Source organism: Eurosta solidaginis, chromosome 1 (assembly GCF_040869045.1).
Source record: "Eurosta solidaginis isolate ZX-2024a chromosome 1, ASM4086904v1, whole genome shotgun sequence".
Lineage (NCBI taxonomy): Eukaryota > Metazoa > Arthropoda > Insecta > Diptera > Tephritidae > Eurosta > Eurosta solidaginis.
Window position 1 is genome coordinate 55,862,688 of NC_090319.1, and position 23,740 is coordinate 55,886,427.

A 23,740-nucleotide genomic window follows, 5' to 3' on the forward strand; every position below is an offset into this window, starting at 1 on the left:
GAGGCATTCGGCTAGAAAAGCCTTTCTTTTAGACTCAAGAGTGACAATATCATTAAGATGCCCAATATAGTACAGTTTTTGGTAGAGTTCTGCATAACAAAGCCCAACAGAGCAAATAGCATTAAATAAATATTTTGTTTTGCTATCGCTTCACTAGATCGGAGATTTTATTCTTCTATTATCTCAGCTCTAAAACACGACATAACTCATAGAAATGCGTAATAAATGATATCACTTTTTATACTCAGTTGAGCAGAGCTCACAGAGTATATTAACTTTGATTGGATAACGGTTGGTTGTACAGGTATAAAGGAATCGAGATAGATATAGACTTCCATATATCAAAATCATCAGCATCGAAAAAAAATTTGATTGAGCCATGTCCGTCCGTGCGTCCGTCCGTCCGTCCGTTAACACGAAAACTTGAGTAAATTTTGAGGTATCTTGATGAAATTTGGTATGTAGGTTCCTGAGCACTCGTCTCAGATCGCTATTTAAAATGAATAATATCGGACTATAACCACGCCCACTTTTTCGATATCGAAAATTTCTAAAAACCGAAAAAGTGCGATAATTCATTACCAAAGACGGATAAAGCGATGGAACTTGGTAGGTGAGTTGAACTTATGACGCAGAATAGAAAATCAGTAAAATTTTGGACAATGGGCGTGGCACCGCCCACTTTTAAAAGAAGGTAATTTAAAAGTTTTGCAAGCTGTAATTTGGCAGTCGTTGAAGATATCATTATGAAATTTGACAGGAACGTAACTCCTATTACTATATATATGCTTAATAAAAATTATCAAAATCAGAGAACGACCACGCCCACTTTTAAAAAATAAAATTTTTTAAACTCAAATTTTAACAAAAAATTTAATATCTTTACAGTATATAAGTAAATTATGTCAACATTCAACTCCAGTAATGATATGGTGCAACAAAATGCAAAAATAAAAGAAAATTTCAAAATGGGCGTGGCTCCGCCCTTTTTCATTTAATTTGTTTAGGATACTTTTAATGCCATAAGTCGAACAAAAATTTACCAATCCTTTTGAAATTTGGTAGGGGCTTAGTTTCTGGGACGATAACTTATTCCTGTGAAAAAGGGCGAAATCGGTTGAAGCCACGCCCAGTTTTTATACACAGTCGACCGTCTATCCTTCCGCTCGGCCGTTAACACGATAACTTGAGCAAAAATCGATATATCTTTACTAAACTCAGTTCACGTACTTATCTGAACTCACTTTGTATTGGTGTAAAAAATGGTCGAATTCCGACTATGACCACGCCAAAAAATGCCATAATTCTATACCAAATACGAAAAAAGGGATGAAACATGGTATTTGGATTGGTTTATTGACGCAAAGTATAACTTTAGAAAAAAAACTTTGTAAAATGGGTGTGACACCTACCATATTAAGTAGAATGAAATGAAAAAGTTCTGCAGGGCGAAATAAAAAACCCTTGAAATCTTGGCAGGAATACTGTTCGTGGTATTATATATATAAATAAATTAGCGGTATCCAACAGATCCACATTTTGGTCAATATATGGAAAACGCCTTCACATATACAACTACCACACCTCCCTTTTAAAAGCCTTATTAATACCTTTAATTTGATACCCATATCAAAGAGGATAAATATAATAAGAGACACCAGTCTGCTACGAGTGGCGAGTAACTCGCTGGAAATTAAAAAAATGTATGCCTAATGTTTTCCATGAGGGACATTTTTAATTGTCTCGCATTTCTCCATGCCGTATAGACACCTTATGCAAATGTGATGTTTGGAAAGAGCATTAATTAATTAATTAAATACAGTCGGAAAAATAAACACAAATATCCCACGAAAAGGTATAAAGGCATTTATGCATATCTCGCCCAAAAAAAATTCTGCGATTACCCTAACGAATAACATTACGCAAAGTAACGAGTGACGTATCTTATTATATTTATCCTCCTTGCCCATATCGTACAAACACATTCTAGAGTCATCCCTGGTCCACCTTTATGGCGATATATCGAAAAGGCGTCCACCTATAGAACTAAGCCCCACGCCCTTTTAAAATACTCATTAACACCTTTCATTTCATACCCATATCGTACAAACATATTCTAGAGTCACCCCTGGTCCACCTGTATGGCGATATCTCGAAAAGGCGACCACCTATAGAACTAAGGCCCACTCCCTTTTAAAAATACTCATTAACACCTTTCATTTGATACCCCTATCGTACAAACAAAGTCTAGAGTCACCCCTGGTCCACCTTTATGGCGATATCTCGAAAAGGCGACCACCTATACAACTACCACCACTCCCTTTTAAAACCCTCATTAATACCTTTAATTTGATACCCATATCGTACAAACACATTATAGATTCACCCATGGTCCACCTTTATGGCGATATCTCGAAAAGGCGTCCACCTATAGAACTAAATCCCACTCCCTTTTAAAAATACTCATTAACACCTTACATTTGATACCCATATCGTACAAACAAATTCTAGAGTCACCCCTGGTACACCTTTATGCCGACATCTCGAAAAGGCGTCCACCTATAGAACTAAGCCCCTCGCCCTTTTAAAATACTCATTAACACCATTCGTTTGATACCCATATTGTACAAACGCATTCTAGAGTTACCCTCGGTCCTTTTCCTAAATGGTTATTTTCCCTTATGTTGTCACCATAGCTCTCAACTGAGTATGTAATGTTCGGTTACACCCGAACTTAGCCTTCCTTACTTGTTTATTCTACCGCTATGCTCTAAGCTCACTTCCTGTTCAGAGCCGGAGCAGTAGCAGAGCATGTTTTATACGAAGCACTGTCCTGAACGAAGTAACCTTCATAGTTGAAGTGTATTAATTCTGAAGATTATATCTATACCTGTCACTGTACTTCGGCTGTCAGTTCGAAAACGCCCTATTACAGAGCTTATTTGAAGAAACCCTCTTCACAAAACTCTTCAAAAACGCCCTTTTACAGAACTCGGTGGAAGAACGCCTTATCTAAAGTTTTATTCGTATGTTGTGATAGGGCAATTTTGAACATACATCCGAGATAGGGCAATTTTCAGAAGTTTGCGGAAATACGATGTTTTTGTTTCGGCAGTCGATATACATATGGGTTATTCCACATAGATCGGAAAATTAACGCTAAACCGATTTTTTTGCCATAACAACAAGGAAAAATGTTACCACGTAAAAGTAAAACTTTTTCAGTATTCGAAAATATTTCATATTTACCTCTCATATCGTTATTTCAAGGACTGCTTAATATTTATTTTCCCCAAAAAAATTAAAGTAGTTAGCGAACATCCCTCGTAATCATACATTAACTTTTTTACACGAATTCTTTTGTATGTATGTAATATAATTTGCTGGAATAAAGGCTCAGATGAGAAAGGTGTATTTTTGATAATTGTTGTATTGTTGTACGCAGTGATTCTTTTAGAAAGTCTGCAAAAGGCGGCTCCAATAAGTTAATGAACTTACTCAAACCAGTTCATGTTTGTATTTTAAAGACCTGTGTTTTACTAAATTCTTTATTAGGTCAAACTGTTGTTGTTATACTTAGTTGAAAATTGTTTTATTGTTTCTTCTTTTTATTTGGTGCTTTAACTGTTTATATTAAATTTGCCAAACCCAAGTCCTACTATATTATCTGCTGCCAAGTTGAAGTAGATTGAGCCGTCTATGTTCCATGTGTTAACAATCTCGTAGACCCTATACTTTGAATGGTTTTACCTTATTGATGTAAACATAGAGCTCGTAGCTCATCACAAGTCTTCTCGATACAAGCTAGGTACATGAATCTTCGAAAAAAGAAGAGATGTTTGCGATAAGCGAAGTCTGCATCAAACTTTCCTTGTATAACTGCGCGCTCTTCCCCCATTGCACAGTAGCGAGTGAGTATCACGGCTGCCACAAGGCAATGGTCGACATGATCCATTTGGTTCCGTGTTCTTCTATCAGAAGACAGCCAATTAGCTTGGTGTACACTTGTTTCTGTTCAATCCTGTCCCTGCAGACGACCGTATTTCAATTCGGATCGAAGTTGATTAATCTCAACCCTTTGGAGGATACTAAATCGTGGAGGCGGAATTTTCCTGCCCACCCTGACGTTGTAGTCGCCAAACATGATTTCGATGTCTGTTTCTTGTTTTTCATTCAAAGAGTTCTAATAAATACAAATAAATGTCATGTTGAAAACCTTGCCTTGATGCGGTTCGTGAACGATACCACAAAGCCAACTAAATGACTTCTACTTGGGTTTCCCTGCTAATGGCCACTGTAGCATTCGTCGTAAGGCTCTATCGTCTTCCTCTCGTCATGCCACGTTATGCGTGTTGCTTCGCCCCATCCAATAGGTACGGCCACTCACAAATTGTCATCAATATCCTCCAACGGTAGTCCAAGGAAACTTGCAGCTTCAACATGGGGGACCAGAGTGAGAGGGGTGTTAGAGGCGTTGGTTACACATTGCAATCGAAAAGACGGTAAGTGTCATGTGGGGACACGTTGCAAGCAGGATATACATTATGTATGTCGGCGATGATTCTGTCTGGATAGGTAAGAGTTTAACCTTTTACAATATCCAGATCGAAGTTGAGCTAGAGTGACACGTGTCTCCCCAGGAACATTGCTTTGCTCTTCTTTAAGAACGGAGTAACCTCTGCTCGGACCATTATCTCGTTGCAGCCAAAATACGCACCCGCCTCAGCGCGGCTAAAAGCAAGAAACAAAAACACAAGGAAAGCTAGACGTCGAAAAGCTTCAATCACAACAGACCAGGGATCTCAAATGGATTTTTTCATTTTGTACCAAACGAGGAAAAAAATGTACCAAATCATCCAAAAATGTACCAAAAATCTTCGGATACGAATTTGAAGGTAGTATAAGAGGGAAATATGATTTATGAAGAAATATGTACTTTTCCAGTAAAAATAATAAAAAAAAGTGTATCGAGTGAAGCGTGCCAGTAAGGAACATAAAATTAATATTAAAAAAAAAATAACAGCTGCATTCAATGCAAAAACATTTCTGTGGCAATTTACAACCTAATTCGAGTTAGGATAAAAGTGATATTCTGGCTTCATAATAGAAATCCGTTACAGATCTCGCTGTGTACTTACTCATAGCCCTAGCGCCGAATGGCTTCTAAAACATATAAGAGTTACAATGGTGAATTGTGGCTAGCTTTTCAGATAAAGGTCTATGTATCACCATTATCCTAACTCGAATTAGGTTGTTTTTTCAAATTGCCACAGATTTCATAAAAACATTTTAGATACAAAAGATTTAGATTCAGGTATAAAAGTTGACAAATTGTCGCCTACATCTATAATAATAACTCATGTTTCAACCACTACATTAACAGTTCTTCTTCCGTGAGTTCATTAAATACCTCAGCTGACAAAAAGCTTTTTTTCGTATCTATATTATGAAGTAAACTGTGTTAATTTTAAGTCTATTCCTACACTTAGTTTTAATTAAATTTTGTATACAAAATATTCTTTCTACGTTTGTGGATGAATGTGGAATCGACAATATGCCTTATCAAATTCAGATTTCGGAAACAAGTCCATAACTAAAGGCACAATACTATTTGTTTCACCTCTTAAAATACTTTCTGGTGAAAGCTTTGCAGCCCACAGAAAAGCTTTATCATTTAAATTTCTTTAATAAACTACTACAAAATTGTTTAGCACAGCTTTTAAATATGTGTACGTCATCTTTTTCGAAAAGGGTGTTTCATAGAATAATATCCACATTAACACCGCAGTAAACTTCATCTGGCGTTAAGTGATTTTCGTCTGAATCAATATTTAACATCCAAATAGGACTGGAGTCTAAATAAGATTATTTTATAAAATTTTTAATTTGGTGATAAGTAAATGTATGCGAATATCTTCAGACTGCATTTCCATATTAACATTATTTATTTCACTTTTTATCAAAAATTCGAATCGAAACTGCCAAATTTTTTGATGTACATATATCAGTCGTTTCATCTATTATTAGAGAGTAATAATTCTTCTGACAAAATGCAATTATGGATTTATAATTTTCTGGCCCTGTTATTTGGGTTATTATTTTCTGTGCTTTAATTCTATTAATGCAAAATTTGTTCACAATTTTAGAATCAGTTATGCTATTTTTCATAAGCATATATAAATGATCCATAATTGCAAATGGCAAATTGTGCTCGGCAACAAAACAACTTAAATATATACATATTTTCTTCGAAAAATTTAAAATTTGTTTGTACATTCAGAGCTGCTTTGCAAATGACTTGAAGTGCAGTGGTGTATTTTACAAAAATGTACCAAATATGTCAACGTAGTACCAACGTACTTTCGGGAAGCGAAATGTACCAAAAAAAGTACAAATGTACCATGATTATCATCACTGCAACAGACTGCCAATGATTTCGCAACTCGACTCTCACACCTGCTCTCTGAGAGCACAACTCAGCCGGAAGGAATACAGGAGCAGTGGGAGCATATCTCCAAAGCACTTCGTATTGCCGCCGAGGAAGAAATTGGTTACCGGCGGTCACGAAAAAACAATTGGTACGCGTTGTAACCGAAAGAAAAGACGCTGCCTACATGGCTACGTTAAAAGCAAGCGCAACAAGAGGAGTGTGTGAACGCTATCGTGAGTTGAAAAGGGAAGCGAGACGCCTTTTCAGGAAGAAAAAAGCAGAAGCAGAAAGGCGTGAATGCGAGGGGCTTGAGCTGCTAGCCACAAGGAATAACGCCCGAAAATTTTACCAAAAACAGACGGGAGGCTTTAAGACCGGGGCAAACTACTGTAGGAACGAAAACGGCGACCTTGTAACTGATGTCCAGAGAGTACTTAGATTATGGAGGGAACACTTCTCTGCTCTCCTAAATGGAGGCAGCGATTCACCGCGCAGAGATGACGAACCCGATCCCGCAATCGATGATGATGGAATATATGTCCCCCGCCCGATTATGACGAAGTTAGAATAGCAATAACCAGATTGAAGAACAACAAGGCCATGGGCGCTGATGGATTGCCTGCGGAGCTATTCAAGTACGGCGGCGAGGAGTTGGTAAGGCGCATGCAGCAGCTTCTTCGCAAAATATGGGCGGACGAGTGCATGCCCGACGGTTGGAATCTAACTGTTCTTTGCCCAGTCCACAAGAAGGGGGATACTGCAAAATGCACCAACTATCGTGGAATCAGCCTTCTTAATATCGCATATAAGGTCCTTTGAAGTGTATTGTGCGAAAGATTGAAGCCCACCGTGAACCGACTGATTGGACCCTATCAGTTCGGCTTCAGACCTGGTAAATCTACCATCGACCAGATTTTAACAATGCACCAAATCTTGGAAAAAACCCGTGAAAAGAGAATCGACACACATCACCCCTTCGTCGATTTTAAAGCCACCTTCGACAGCACGAAAAGGAGCTGCCTATATGCCGCTATGTCTGAATTTGATTTCCCCGCAAAACTTATACGGCTGTGCAAAATGACGTTGAGCAACACCCTCAGCTCAGTCAGAATTGGGAAGGACCTCTCCGAGCCGTTCGAAACCAAACGAGGTTTCAGACAGGGTGACCCCCTATCGTGCGATTTCTTTAATTTGATGCTGGAAAAAAGTGTACTAGTTGCAGAACTTAACCGCACTGGAACAATATTCTATAAAAGCGTGCAATTATTGGCATATGCTGATGACATTGATATCGTCGGCCTAAACACCCGCGCTGTTAGTTCTGCTTACTCCAAACTGGAAAAAGAAGCGGTAAAGATGGGTTTGATGGTGAATGAGGACAAAACGAAGTACCTGCTGTCATCGAGCAAAGAGTGAGCGCATACACGCCTTGGCAACCACGCTACTGTTGGCAGCCATAATTTCGAAATAGTAAGACTTTGTTTATTTGGGAACCAGCATCAACACTAGCAACAACATCAGTGAAATCCAGCGAAGAATCAATCTTGCCAATAAATGCTACTTTGGGCTAGGTAGGCAATTGAAAAGTAAAGTCCTCTCTCGGCGACCGAAAATCATACTCTACAAGTCACTTATCATACCCGTCCTGCTATATGGGGCAGAAGCATGGACCATGAGAACAGCAGATGAAGCGGCTTTGAGGGTGTTCGAGAGAAAAGTTCTTCGAAGAATTTATGGACCTCTACGCGTTGGCGATGGCGAGTACCGAAGAAGATTTAATGATGAGCTGTACGAGCTATACGCAGACATCCACATGGTGCAGCGAATTAAAACGCAGCGGCTGCGCTGGCTAGGCCATGTTATGCAAAGGAAGGATGATGCTCCGGCCAAGAAAGTGTTTCTATCGGAACCCGCCTATGGAAGCAGAGGTAGAGGGCGGCCCCCACTCCGTTGGAAGGACCAGGTGGAAAACGATTTAAACTCCCTTGGTGTGACCAATAGGCGCCGGTTGGCGGAGCGACTGGCTCGCCTTGTTGGACGGTCATAACCGTTTAGACGGTTAAGCGCCAATTAAGTAAGTAAGAGTAACCTTAAAGCTCGGCGTCCATATCGGGAACGCGTAGAATTCAAGTGGCCTGCCAATTGCTTTGTGGGTGGTAATGAGGGCCTCTTTATATTTACCCCAAATATTGCCGGCAAGAGATTTGAGGTTTTTTTTTACGGCTCTGGATTTTAAGTAGCATTGCGGATGCATGCTCGCCAAAATGTAGATCCTTTTGGGTGTAAGACAATCGGTACCATTTTGCAGCCGCCGTGGTATGGTGCAAAGCAACATCACAATTTTAGAAACAAGTTTTTTCAATTAGAAGAAAGTTTTTCTAAGCGGGGTCGGCAGTGATTTGGTAAGCGCTCCGAGTGTATTATTGGCATAGAAAGCTTCTCAGTGAAAACTCATCTGCCTTGTAGGTCCCGTGCGGAAAAAATTTAAAAAGAAGCACGGCGCAAATTGGAAGAGAAGCTCGGCCTAAAATCTCTTCCGAGGTTATCGCGCCTTACATTTATTTATTGAAGGACAGTCGGTAGCGTAATACCATCGAGTTAGCGTTATGGTATGGCACCATTAATCGATTACATTGATTTCCATAAGGTAGGTGTGATCAGCTGTTTTATCTGGTTAGGGCTTAATGGTTATAAGTCACCATTAATTCGCCCTTTGGCTATGGTATGGTTATGGCGTTAGCGTTATGGTATGGCACCACTAATCGATTACATTGATTTCCATAAGGTAGGTTCGATCAGCTATTTTATCTGGTTATGGTTTTATGGTTATAAGTCACCATTAATTGGCCCTTTAGGTACCAGCCCGCAAACTCCAGCTTACACGCAGAAAACTCTTATATGTACTTTTACACAGGACTTAGGCGTTTATTCCTTATGACAACGTGATACCAAATTTTTTTAAATGATTTTCTTTGCAGTTAGAGTGGCTTCATCGTTAATACGACAACAATACCATTTTTAGTCTAAACAGACAAATCTGGTCTCCGTCGTCAAGAGTGATTTGTGTTATGATCATATCAAATTTGAAAAAAAAAACGGACAAGTTTGAGTAAAAAACCGTTATGAATACTGTATACAAATATTTTTCATTTCATTTATTAATTGACAGTATTATCACAATAAGATCTTATATGATCTTTTATAGTGCAACAATGGTTACATATTAATGGGTATAATTTTTAAAACTTAAAACTTAAAAATGTATATATTATTCCATGTACAATTTTCAAAAAACATGTAAGCATGTAAGAATAAAGTAATAACAGTGGTAATATATAAGTTTAACAAGAATTGTGACAAGGACATTTAGCAACAATGATTGACTAGACTATCTGATTGATGAACCAGCACCGCCTAGGGGCTTAAGGAGTCATCTCCGTAAGCATTTTGAGGAAATACGGCACCTGAGAACCCAGCCGTATGAAGTGAAAAACACAAGCAGATCCTTGGTGAACTCCATAAACAGGCGTCGGACCTTTATGCCGGGAATTGCCCGGTGAATCCAGTACTTAAAGAAAATTAGCCAAAACTCGCGGAAGAGGAACGCATACTCCCCAGGGAAACACGTGTCACTCTTGCTCAACATCGTTCTGGATACTGTAACAGGTTAAACTCTTACCTATCCAGAATCAACCCCGACATACAAAATGTATGCCCCGCTTGCAATGTGTCCCCACATGACACCAACCATCTCTTTAATTGTAATGTGGAACCAACGCCTCTAACACCCCTTTCCTTATGGTCCACCCCTGTTGAAACGGCAAGTTTCCTTCGACTCCCGTTAGAGGATATTGATGACAATTTGTGATCGGTCGCGGCTATTAGGTGGTGCGAGCATTGCTACAACAACAACAACAACAACAACTAGACTATAAGTAGCTAAACTCAGATTCTAATTTGTATATACCTTACCAAAGAAAGAAAATATAACATTCTTAAGGTTGCTTCCACTTAAGCTATTGCGAATAGAGTTGGGGTTAGAGTTCCACATGCGGATAGCATTGACAAAGAAAAGTCTTGCAGAGTTTAGATAATTGTAGCTGGGCATGATCAAATCATTTATGAGAGCAGATCTAGAGAATGTTAGCTTGTTATATAAATAAGTAGGCATTTTATCAGCAATCACACGACACAGAAATATACAGTCTCTTGCCTTAAGATACTCAGATATTTCACAACCCAAGAGACTCGTTCGCCACGCAGATATATGATCATACTTAGCCTACCCGAAGACATACCGCGTGACATGATTAAAGGCGACATCATATGAGTATGCTATTTAGCTGAGCACCACTTTATGAATTTATATGTATGTCTATGTATGTACATATATAGCCTTTTTTAAATCTATGAAAACACTTTGCATTAGAACTACACATTTCTTAACTCGTTGCTTCCGGAATTCTTTATCAATTACCAACTTACATAGTTTTTATGATGTTGCGTGGAATGTGCGTTTTTTCACTTTCATTTGATGGCTGTTTGACATGCGAAAAAAAAATCAAAAAAATTTTTAGCACCAAAAGTTACAACGAACAAATACGAGTGGGGAGCAAAGGTACTTAAGTTAGGGCAAAACAAACTATCAATATGAAGAATACTGATAGTTACTCAATGTCCACATTGTTGGCCTAACAGTGACATAACCAAAGTAGACGATTTAAAGCATAGAGAGATACAAATGTTGGTCACAAATGGGTAAATAGGTCAGTAGACGAATACGCAAGTATGGTTGTTAAGCAACATACAGACAAGTGTTAGTAAGTTATGTTACTAGGCGTGTTAAGAATATTTATTATTCTTCAAACGAAAGTTTTGTTTAATATATACAAACTATGGATGTTCCTAATTTGAAATTTAGAACTACATACTACGTGGATACGAATGCTAGTCACAAACCTGTACCTTTCCGCAAACTACTGCTTGATGTAGCCCCGCCTCCAAGAGGGATAAGGAAACATATCCGAATGATCCAGATCCAGGAGGCCCTAAGCCCAATCCACACTGAGTTGGTAGATACCTTCGCTGGGTAGCGACGGGCGAACCCCGTTATTAATATATACTATCCAGCCCTTTCAGAAGAAAGTAGACTACCAAGGAAGACGCGAGTCACTCTGGTCAAACTTCGTTCTTTATACTACATAGGCATCCGTATGGTGTTGTTGTTGTGACGACAAACACACTCCCGAAGGTTTTGGGGAGTGCTATCGATGTTGACGGTCCTTTTCCGGATATAGATCCGGTAAAAGGCACCATTAAGGTAAAATGAACCTTCTAGGCCATCATCCCCCAGCCCCTGGCTCCATGAGACATTGGGGTCCACAGAGTTTATTTTTATTTAACGGACAGCTTAGTGTTAATCGATCTAAGCTCTGCAGCATTCTTGGTCTTTTTTACTTTCTTAATAGGATCAACTGACGAGATTTTCCATTCTTTAGGTACTATCTCTGACTTCAGATCCACCTATTCAACTGAGTCTTTAATAACTCCTTCTGTGTTATATCGCTAACTAGTTTTATCGATTATAGATATCAAAAAAATCGTTTTAATTTTTGAAGTCTCCCTCAATAAATCGTAAGTCCGTACAACACCCTTTAACGGTCTCCAATCAGGACATAACTTTATATGGGACTTTTTTGGCCATAGTATTACCATCTGAAGTGGTGAGACTGGAAAAAATCCTTTATTTGATATATAAGGACCACCCTAATGCAAATACTACAAAATTCATGGCTTATTTGAAGTAATTTTATTAAAGAAGAGATTGACTGCAATATCATTGATACTGATTATTAAGATATACGTTATGATTTTAAAATCTCAAAGTATTTATAAGAATTAAAGCTGATCTTAATATATGTATTTGTTCTGTACGTGTGTCTGGGACTGAACTCCTGCTAAACGACTGGCCCGATTTTGATGAAATTTTGTGCGTGTGTTCAAGAGGATATTAGGGTGATTTCGATTTAAAATTTGGCTCGTTTTCTTTCTGATCTTTCTCAAAAGGGGACCAGTCGCCGAACGGTTCTAAAAAATAAATAATTTATAGTGCGATTTCCTTGAAACTTTGAACAGCGGTACTTCTTTAACCACCTTATTATTTGAGAAACTTTTATCTCCGGGGTGTGGACAAGGGATCGACCTCTTCTAAAAAATCTAATATTCGCTTGAAATTCGATACAGGGGTACCTCTGCTGCCAAGTTAATATGTGAGAAACTTTTCTTTGGGGAAGTGGACCATGACCAACATGTGGACCTGGGTTATCCCAGAATGTGTATTCTTAACATGGATATCAAACAGCATATAGAAGAGAAGATGGTGAAAAATAGAGGGAGGTTGAGTGAGAAGAATTAAGTGGGAGTAGAAGAGAGAAAGGGGGAAGATACGGAGGAGAGACAGTGATCAAACATGGAGAGGAGGAGAAATAGGCAAGAAGTTACAATATTTTTTTTTTTTGTGCAGAAGCTATAGTATGACAAATTTCTGGGTGTGAAAATGTGACTGCGCTTGAGCGTGGTAATGGGAGGAAAATAAATAGAATAAGGGATGGACAAGAATAAGAAGAAAAATGGAAGATAAAGTAGAAGACAATGGGACAGAAACTGAATAGTGGGAGCAATACACACCAATTTTCGGACAGCAACAGTGTGTATAAACAAAAGGTAAGGAATAAAATATTTAAAGGTTTGGTCAATATTTAGAGATCATTGTAATTTAAAAGGGGCGGGGTGTAATAAAGCCTTTTGAGATAAGGCCTTTAAAGCCTGATATCGCAACCAAAGTGAAATAAAGCCTTTATTTTGTCATTTTCAAAAAAAAAGGTCTTATTTCACATTTAAAACGCAATTAGATCTTTTTTGAAATGTGCAATAACCCCTTTATTTATTTACGCGAGAACTTATGAGAATTCCAAAGAGCTTATTGAGTTAATTGTTATGAGTTTATTGTTATTTTAAGAGTTTATTGTTATGTTAGCCGATCCAACACCGGCTGCGCCATACACAGTAATTCTGCGTAGAACACCTTTCTGCATAGGCGGCCGCCGCGCTTATAAAAAATAACCCTGGTCTACGACATGCCAAGTCCGGGTGTGTGGTATAACCGTGGCTACTGCGCAGAAGGGTGTACTACGCAGAAGGATATCACCGTGGTGGTAGCCAGGGTTATACCACACACCCGGGCTTGGCGTGGCGTAGCCCAGGGTTATATTTATAAGCGCGGCCGAAGGCCGCCTATGCAGAAAGTTGGTTTGGATTATTAGCCTTTTTTGGTCGTTGTCCCCTATACCACGCACTTGCCAAAAAGTGAAATAAAACCTTTAGAACCTTATTTCACATTTCAAGTGAAATAAGACCTTATTTTTAATAAAGGCTTTATTTCTCAATCGATAGCGATATAAGACCTTAAAGGCCTTATTTCAAAAGGCCTTATTACACCCCGCCTTTAAAAGGTACTTAATCGAGCATATTTAAAGTCAAAACTAACTATTTATGTACTGAAATTATATTTGACTTTTTGAAATGATTTCATGAAGAATATCTAATAACAAAGTTGAAACAAGTATAATTTGATTGCACTTTCATATGGATCTACTCCAGGGGAGCACTTCCCTTGATAAAAAAATAAGCTAAGATCCAAATTGATAATAGTAACTGTTAGCCACACAGTTCAGTGTATAGAATGAATAAAGATTTGAATTGAAGCATCTCAATAAATATAAATATTTTAAGTGTCGCATTTTGTAAAAAAAAAATTGGTAGATTAGGTGCGATTTTGATAGGAAAAAAGAACCTTAGTGGGAAATCTTCTAAATGTCTAGATTTGAAACATATATGGTAATTTGAAAGTTTTTGTTACTAATACCAGATGTTTGTCTTAGAAAAACTAAAACTAGCTCTTATAGTACTTTGCTGATACTTTTCCATAGTAAACTTGCACCTGTTTTTTCGCCATGCAATTTGATCCAACTGAGATATTCAGGCCAATTCTAAACGAAAATTCCGTGCGAATTTTTTCCCTTCTCCCATTCCTCGTATTCTAAATAAAAATTGCTTGTGAGTTTTTTCACTTCTCCCTTTCCTCGTATTCTGAACAATGTTCGAAAAAGCGGAAACCGGTTATGGGAGAAAAGTTGGTATTATGAATGTGAGGGAGAGGGAGATTTCTCTGCCATTTCATAGGAGTTTTACCACTAGTTAAATTAAAGGTAATGTATAAAAATAGTTAAAGCAAATTGGTTGTTTTAAGAAAGAATACTTATTTGTACAAATCTGTGCTAAAATATGTATTTACATTCTACCACAATATTCTCCCTGTTAATACAACAACCACAATATTCTTTATTTTAAGTCGAAAAGCATATCCTAAGCAACGAAAGAGCTCTTCGTATATTTGATCCAGCCATCCAGAAACTGCGCAAGGATTTTTAAGAAGGCTTACATAGATTTTGGCGTATGATGAAAGACTAATTCAACTCGACTTGGCCGCCAGAAAATAGTTTTGCTGAATGAAAGCAGACAACTCCGGCGGATTTGTGTTATCCCGCCGTCTTCTTCTTCTTATGCTCCTCTGTTGATGTTGCTGTGGCACCAATTCATTACTCATTTCAGTTAATGCAATACTGTGCATTATTTATATTTTATTTCTTAATTTCGAACGAATTTGCAACAATAATTAAACTTTTAAATTTTTTAAACAAAATAAGAAATGCGCAACGAAATTTCAATTGACAAAACAGCTGACTTCGAAAATTCGAAATTCCTATTCCCCAATTATTCTCCCTAGGAGAAAAAAATTGGAGGAACTTTTCCGCGGGAATAAAAAAATCCGCGAGAACAAAATTCCGAGGGAATATTTAGAATTGTGTTGATGGTATCCTTGTTTCAACAGAACGCGGTATATAAAATTTCAGTGCAATCAGACCAATTCTAAATATTCTCGCGGAATTTTGTTCTCGCGGATTTTTTATTCCCGCGGAAAAATTCCTCCAATTCTGTTCTCCTAGGGAGAAGAATAACACTGGTCAACAACATTTTTGTACATGGGTCGTGCGTATATTTTTTTTATTGCTTTTGCACCCAGAAATAAGAATATGAACATAAACAAGTTTTTGATTTGGTTGTTCGAAAAAAATGAGAAAAACGAAAAACATGAAAATTCATCAAAATTTGACATAGATTTGATTTATTCTGGTATAGTAAAAATCAATTTAAGATTTATTCTTATAAATTTAGTTTTAGAATACAGTTTAAATGTTTAAAAATGCTTTTTCCTGCATTTTCTCTTATTAATGTCCAAATATAGTCCCCCATCATGCTTTCCTTATACTGGCCTTGGTAGCGTTTCTCAAACTCCATTATATCTTGATGGAATAGCTCCCCGTGTTCTTCGGAATAAGCTCCCATATTATCTTTGAATTTATCCAGATGTGAATGTAACATGTGCATCTTTAGCGACATTCTACATTCGATGGCGGAAAAATTCGTAATCATGCCAGTTATCAGCTCATCATAATTTTCATCCCTATGATTTCCAATAAAGCCATGAACTACTGTCTTAAAACTGTTCCACGCTAGTTTCTCCTCATTGCGAAGTAGGTCCGGGAAAATATCGCAGTTCATAATTTTTTTTATTTGAGGGCCAACAAAGACTCCAGCTTTAATTTTCGGCTCTGACAGCTTTGGAAAAAAAGTCTGCAAATATTTGAAAACTTTAGACTCAATATTAAGAGCCTTCACAAATTGTTTAATAAGGCCCAATTTAATATGCGATGGCGGCATCAATATATTTTTAGGATCGACAATTGCTTCATGTTTAATATTAAATCTTCCCACTCCATACACAGTACGTTAAGGCCAATGTTTTTGGCGATAGTGGGCGGCATTATTTTTCTGCTATCCTATAGGCAAAGATAACAGTAGTGTTTGGTATATCCACCTTGCATTCCAGTAAAAAAACAAACCATCTTGAAGTCTCCAATAACTTCCCAATTGTATTGCGTATATTTGATTGCAGTTAATAGCATTTTAATACTGTCATAATTTTCTTTGAGATGTATGGAATGTGCCAGTGGAATAGATGGAAATTTGTTCCCATTGTGTAGAACTGCTTTTAGACTTTTTGTTTAGCTGTCGATAAAGAGGCGCCATTCATTTGTATTACAAGGAATACCAATTGCCTCAAATAAACCTTTCACGCCATAGCAAAAACAGAGTCCATCTTCCTTACTGTAGAAACAAGAAAATTATTCATGACGCTTTCTTTGCCGAGATATTCGAACATCAGAAGTAAGTAAATTTCGTTGTTTAAGCCGCGATGCTAATAACTCTGCTTTGTCTTTTGATAGTTTTAAGTCTCTTATTAAGTCATTGAGATCTTCAGAGTTGATAAGATGTGGTATTCCTGATTCAAATTGAGGAACAAATTCTGCATGTACGGATACAGGTGAACTCGGTGTTTGAAAGCTGCCTTGAGGGAATAGTTGCTTTTCCAACACAGGTGGATCAGGTACAGGATTTTATTCCGAATGTGGTTTTGAGCGGATGTCGATGGTAGTTCCGGATATATTGTTTTCCTTAAATGTTTCCCTTTCACAAAAATAGCAATCAGTGTCATGATTACTCGGTTCCCCCCAAATCCTCGGCACTGCGAACTTCATGGCTCTTTTTTCACCCTGGTACAAAACTATAATAAAACGTAAAGCATTTCATAACAATTTCAGTTATTATGCAATTATATATATGTAGATATATGTATATATATATGAAACAGTTAGTACAATAAAAAAGAGAAAATAAACTTACGCTCCAGAATGCTTCTGCAAGAGTTACATGAAACATGTGGAGCCCATTTTTTGCCCTGGTTTTTAACAGGTAGACCGAAGTAGGCTAGGTAGGTCTCGCAAATCCTTGAGTTTTTAGTTAAATCAAACTTTTTTGTCTTCTTTTAATACATTCGCCACATATATAGCAAACCGAATTAGCCGCTCGTTTACAACTTCTCGAAGACATCATTCCTCTGTGATATGCAAAAACATAGTGTCGCATGCTATTGCTAGGCCTGCCAATCCGTCAGTAAAAGTTTTGATGAGTTTCTTAATATGTACTTAACGAATTGCCAAATCTACCTAAAATCATGTGTATCTGGGACCTTTTATCTCCTTTTTACTGTTTCTCAGCCACATTTTTTTGTTTTTTTTTTTAAGGTGAGTATGTTGTGCTTTAAGTAGATATTTTTTCGATGCATCGCTGCATCAGGTAGCTTCCCGCCGCCCTCTATCGACCGAAATAGCGCGAAAGGACCTACATTAGCCTGGTGCAAAAATGCAAAATTTTCAAATCGCTATAACTTCTACAAAACTAAATATTTTTGATTCGTAATTGCATTTTTGGGCAAAACCCATGTACAAAAAAATTTTTTTTTGTTGACCTGTGTAATTGGGGAATGGGAAATTCGAATTTCCGAAGTCAGTTGTTTTGCCAATTGAAATTTTGTTGCGCATTTCTAATTTTGTTTAACAATTGTTTTTGTTTTTATCGGCCTATTGATAAATGATTCAGGGTTCGTTTCGAGCTCAAGGCCAGAACAATAATTTTTTTCAAATGATAATTATTGTTATTTTTTAGTTTTTCTAAATTTGAAAAATTGTATTTTGTTTTTGGAATAGTAATTAGACAATTTTTCAGACAAACTGCCATAGCTGCGCAGATAGATCCATTTCGAAGGGTGCTAAGCCTTCATCATTAGTACGCTTTAGGAATGCTGCGCTAACCATTTAGCTATACAGCGGTGGTTTGTTTGACTGGCAAATTTGCTACTTCTATTCCTTTTTACCAACTATATTTATTCAGTGTTGCGCCATCTGGTGCAAATCAGTGATAATGCTGGATTTTTGTTTATTGTTAATTACTTTGTTTGACATTCCCAAGTGCTCATGGTTAATTAACAATTGTTTTTGTTTTTATCGGCCTATTGATAAATGATTCAGGGTTCGATTCGAGCTCAAGGCCAGAACAATAATTTTTTTCAAATGATAATTATTGTTATTTTTTAATTTTTCTAAATTTGAAAAATTGTATTTTGTTTTTGGAATAGTAAGTAGAAAATTTTTCAGACAACCTGCCATAGCTGAGCAGATAGATCCATTTCGAAGGGTGCTAAGCCTTCATCATCAGTACGCTTTAGGCATGCTGCGCTAACCATTTAGCTATACAACGATGGTTTGTTTGACTGGCAAATTTGCTACTTCTATTCCTTTTTACCAACTATATTTATTCAGTGTTGCGCCATCTGGTGCAAATCAGTGATAATGCTGGATTTTTGTTTATTGTCAATTACTTTGTTTGACATTCCCAAGTGCTCATGGTTTATTAACAATTGTTTTTGTTTTTATCGGCCTATTGTTAAATGATTCGATTCGAGCTCAAGGCCAGAACAATAATTTTTTTCAAATGATAATTATTGTTAGATCGCGAGACGCGTATCATTATTATTGTTATGATAAATTTTTTCTTAATTGAAAAAAATTTTAAATTAGAATAGAAGAAAGAAAAAATTTTAGACAACTGCCAAAGCTCGTTGTATAGATCCATTTCGGGAACTGCTAAATTCCTTCATCGGCAACGTTTAGGCGCCGCTGCTATAACCATTCAGCCATCACAGCGGTTTTTTGTTTGTCTTCATTAATCCTACTTCTATTCTGGTTCGTGCCAATTGATATTCACAACACTGCGACATCTGTTGCAGAATGGCTGTGAAAATTGGACTTGTTTATTATTAATTATTGTTAGGCCTTGAACCCGCGATCTTAAAATCAGTAGGCCGATATAACAACAAAAATTGTTGATAATTATTGTTATTTTTAAATTTTTCTAAATTTGAAAAATTATATTTTGGTTTTGGAATAGTAAGTAGAAAATTGTTCAGACAACCTACCATAGCTGCGCAGATAGATCCATTTCGAAGGGTGCTAAGCCTTCATCATCAGTACGCTTTAGGCATGCTGCGCTAACCATTTAGCTATACAGCGGTGGTTTGTTTGACTGGCAAATTGGCTACTTCTATTCCTTTTACCAAATGTATTTATTCAGTGTTGCGCCATCTGGTGCAAATCATTGATAATGCTGGATTTTTGTTTATTGTCAATTACTTTGTTTGACATTCCCAAGTGCTCATGGTTTATTAGCAATTGTTTTTGTTTTTATCGGCCTATTGATAAATGATTCAGGGTTCGATTCGAGCTCAAGGCCAGAACAATAATTTTTTTCAAATGATAATTATTGTTATTTTTTAATTTTTCTAAATTTGAAAAATTGTGTTTTGTTTTTGGAATAGTAAGTAGAAATTTTTTCAGACAACCTGCCATAGCTGCGCAGATAGATCCATTTCGAAGGGTGCTAAGCCTTCATCATCAGTACGCTTTAGACATGCTGCGCTAATCATTTAGAAAAATTTAGAAAAATTTAAAAATAACATTAATTATCATTTGAAAAAAATTATTGTTCTGGCCTTGGGCTCGAATCGAACCCTGAATTATTTTTGTTTAAGAAATTGAAGTTTAATTATTGCTGCGAGTTTGTTTAAAATTTAGAAATAAAATATGAACAATACACAATATTGCATTTCATATGGAATTGACTAAAATAAGTAATGAATTGGTGCCACAGCAACATCGACAAAGGAGCATAAGAAGCAGACGGCGGGATTCAAGGGGTTGTGTAGCGCAATATATAGCTTCTCCAACCCAATTGTCAACCTCACCTTCGAGCGGCGAATCCCGTTTCACTAACAGACGAGGCTCTGGCGACCCCAAGCTCCTCATGGAACTTGGGGGTGGGGAGGGAGGGATGGCCTGAAGGTTTAATGTGGCCATATAAATCGTTCCCGAGATGGTCGGGCCAGCACCTTAATGGTGCTGTGTTACCGGAGCGTATCGGATCTGTATCCGACAAAGGACCATCACATCGATAACACTCCCCAAAGCCTTCGGGGAGTAACCTAATCGCTACAACAACAACACAACAGAAGCAGACGGCGGGATAACACACATCCGTTGGAGTTGTCTTCTTCCATTCAGCAAAGCAATTTTCTGGCGGACAAGTCGAGTTGAATTCGTCTTTCGTCATATGCCAAAATCTATTTAAGCCTTCTTAAAAAATCCTTGCACAATTTCTGGATGGCTGCATCAAATATACCAAGAGCTCTTCCGTTGCTTATGATATAATTTTCGACTTAAAATGTACATATTTTAGCACAAATTTGTACAAATAAGTTCTCTCTTAAAAGAACCATTTTTCTTTAATTATTTTGATGCATTCCCTTTAATTTAACAAGTGAAAAAACTCCTAAGAAATGGCAGAGAAATCTCGCTCTCACTCACATTCATAAAACCTACTTTTCTCCCGTAACCGGTTTCCGCTTTTTCGAACATTGTTCAGAATAGGAGGAAAGGGAGAAGTGAAAAAAATCACAATGAATTTTTATTTAGAATACCATGAATTGGAGAAGGGAAAAAATTCGCACGGAATTTTTGTTTAGAATTGGGCTGTATATGAAAAAAAAGTTCGTTTCATTAGGTTGGGCCGTTCTATAGTTGAGGGCCGAGCTTTTATTTCTCTTTAAAAAGTAAAAGTCCGGATTTCACTTTAACGTTCGGACTTATCAAATAAAAAATAAAAAATTTAAGTCCGGAAATAATTTATTCTGACGGACTTTCATTATAAAAGGAATAACAGTCTGGGTCCCTGCTTTTAGCATAAGCTTAATTTTTAACATGTTTGGTTGTGAATTAGGACTTGTTAGCCAAACTTAAGAATTACTTTAACATGAGATCAGAGACAAACATAAGCCTCTTGTAAATGTTCTTAGCTTCTAGTGAATGTTATTCTTTACTTTAGCTCACCAATGCTAAGACTTGTCCAAAAAAACGGGCGAAATGTTAAAAGACGCGAAGCACGGTAATTCTATACGAAAGGATAACACTTTTAATACACTACACGTCCAAAAATATCAATAGGGGTATCAGGATCGTGAATCCGGAAATAAAAAAGTTGCGTCTATCACAAGATATTAACAAAAAACTGAAAAATTACCCCGAAGCGCCCTGAAATTGGGGGTGCAATCAATCGTTTTTTTTTTACCCATAATACCTTTCTGCATTGGAGGCCTTCGGCCGCGCTAAAAAAGATTATCAAGAGTGGGTATTCAAGGGGTTGTGTAGCGCAATTTATAGCTTCTCCAACCTAATGGTTAACCTCACCTTCGAGCGGAGAATCCCGTTTCACTAACAGACGAGGCTCTGGCGACTCCAAGCTCACATGGAACCTTGGCGTGGGGAGAGAGGGATGGCCTGAAGGTTTAATGTGGCCATATAAATCGTTCCCGAGATGGTCGGGCTAGTACGTTAATGGTGCTGTGTTACTGGAGCGTACCGGATCTGTATCCGGCAAAGCCCCATCACATCGATAACGTTCCCCGGAGACTTCGGGGAGTAACCTTATCGCTACAACAAAGAGTGGGTGCCACATCGGTTTGGAGACCATAACCATATCCGCGCAAAACACGTGTTCAAAATTTTTTTAGGAGTACAAATATAATACAAGGAGTACAAATATAGTACAAATATAATAAAGGAGTACAAAAATAATAAAAATTACACCAGTTTCGGACTGGCTGTCCTGGGTGCAAAGCTCGCTTTTTGACACGTCTTCCAAAGTTTTTGGATGTGTTTTAACAGTAGTTGGTTAAAGTTAAAAATTACCCAATCTTAGTTTATACTTTTTGAAGCACATTATAAATATGATTCGCATAATAAATTAATAAAGAATGCGACTTACGTTTTAGAGATGGATATGATAATATTTCAATAGTTATATTTGCAAAGCCAAATTAACACTGTTTCAAAATTAAAAATGGAACACTCGTGCAAGAACTTCCTATTTTTTTACTTTTTCATCACAGAAAAAAGTATAGTAAACAATGGAAAAAACCATAATAAAAGTCAATTCCATTGTTTACTATATAGTTTGGCAACTTAAACAGAGGTTATGTTGCGAATAGAGTGGAAGGCAGTGGACTAGGCAGTCGAATGTCATAAAATGAAGGAATGGTGTTCGCAGTTTTTTCAATATTAAAAAAAAAATTGATAAAAGCTTTAATAAAAATAAAACTACTGTTTTAATAACAACAAAAACGCCTTATATATTGTATGTACATAAATTTGTAAAGATTATCTCACCTTAAAATTTGAGTTAAATAATCTAAAGTTTTGTTTTGAAACTGAGTCGAGAACTGTTCGTGTGAATGTACGAATTTTCACCGATCAGCTGTTAGTTGCGCTACTTGGTAAAATTTACAATGGTCAATTCGACAAGGTGTTGGTAGAGCTGTTTGATGACATTTCTACATAGGGCTACCATATTGTTAAACTAGTCAGTGGTAAGCTTGAACTGCGAAATTAAGGACATACTTGTGTCCATTGTAAATTTTACCAAGTAGCGCAACTAACAGCTGATCGGTGAAAATTCGCACATTCACACGCACAGTTCTCGACTCAGTTTCAAAACAAAATTTTAGATTATTTAATTCAAATTTTAAAGTGAGATAATCCTAACAAATTTATGTATACAGAATATATATGGCGTTTTTGTTGTTATTAAAACAATAGTTTTATTTATATTAAAGCTTTTATCATTTTTTTTTTTAACTTTGAAAAATCTCCGAATACCATTCCTTCATTATATGACATTCGACTGCCTAGTCCACTGCCTTCCACTCCATTCGCAACATAACCTCTACTTAAGCTGCCAAACTATATAGTAAACAATGCTTGTGTCTTGCCGCCGACAACAATAATGCGAAGGAAGAAAAGAAAAAATCGTATCTCTGTCCGGAGATATTTGCAGTTGAAGTTGGCAATTTTATGTGGTTGTTGTAATGTTGTTGTGCACTGAAAAAAATGTAGGGTTTGGGAGGGTCCCGGGTCAGTTTTCGATTTTTAGTTAATATTCAACGAGTTAAAATTTTTATTTTCCTTCGGATTATTGTTGTCGAGGTCAATACGCGTCTTTGGACACCTCTCTCGATATTTTTAGACGCGCATTAGCAGTCGACAGTTCTCGTCTATTACCTCAAATAGATTGTACGAAAATTCAGTCAAGCACAATGGGAATTTTATCCCTATATTGCAGGCATGCCCTACCTTGGGTATTTTCTACACCCACCTAGTCAGTAAGCTTCCTCTCTTAGGGGCG

The 23,740-nt window shown here is 37.2% G+C and overlaps 2 protein-coding genes across 2 annotated transcripts in view; both read right to left on the reverse strand.

Moving 5' to 3' along the window:
• The window catches only part of LOC137253705 (uncharacterized), a 32,116-nt gene extending 9,661 nt beyond the window's left edge, over positions 1 to 22,455 (reverse strand). Inside the window, exon 1 of the mRNA XM_067791088.1 lies at positions 22,325 to 22,455. The gene's annotated coding sequence lies outside the window, so the exon portion shown is untranslated. The remainder of the gene's footprint in view (positions 1 to 22,324) is intronic.
• LOC137253646 (HEAT repeat-containing protein 5B) overlaps positions 1 to 22,463 on the reverse strand; it is a 204,480-nt gene extending 182,017 nt beyond the window's left edge. The window contains exon 1 of the mRNA XM_067791045.1: positions 22,325 to 22,463. The gene's annotated coding sequence lies outside the window, so the exon portion shown is untranslated. The remainder of the gene's footprint in view (positions 1 to 22,324) is intronic.
• Between the last annotated feature and the right edge of the window lie 1,277 nt (positions 22,464 to 23,740).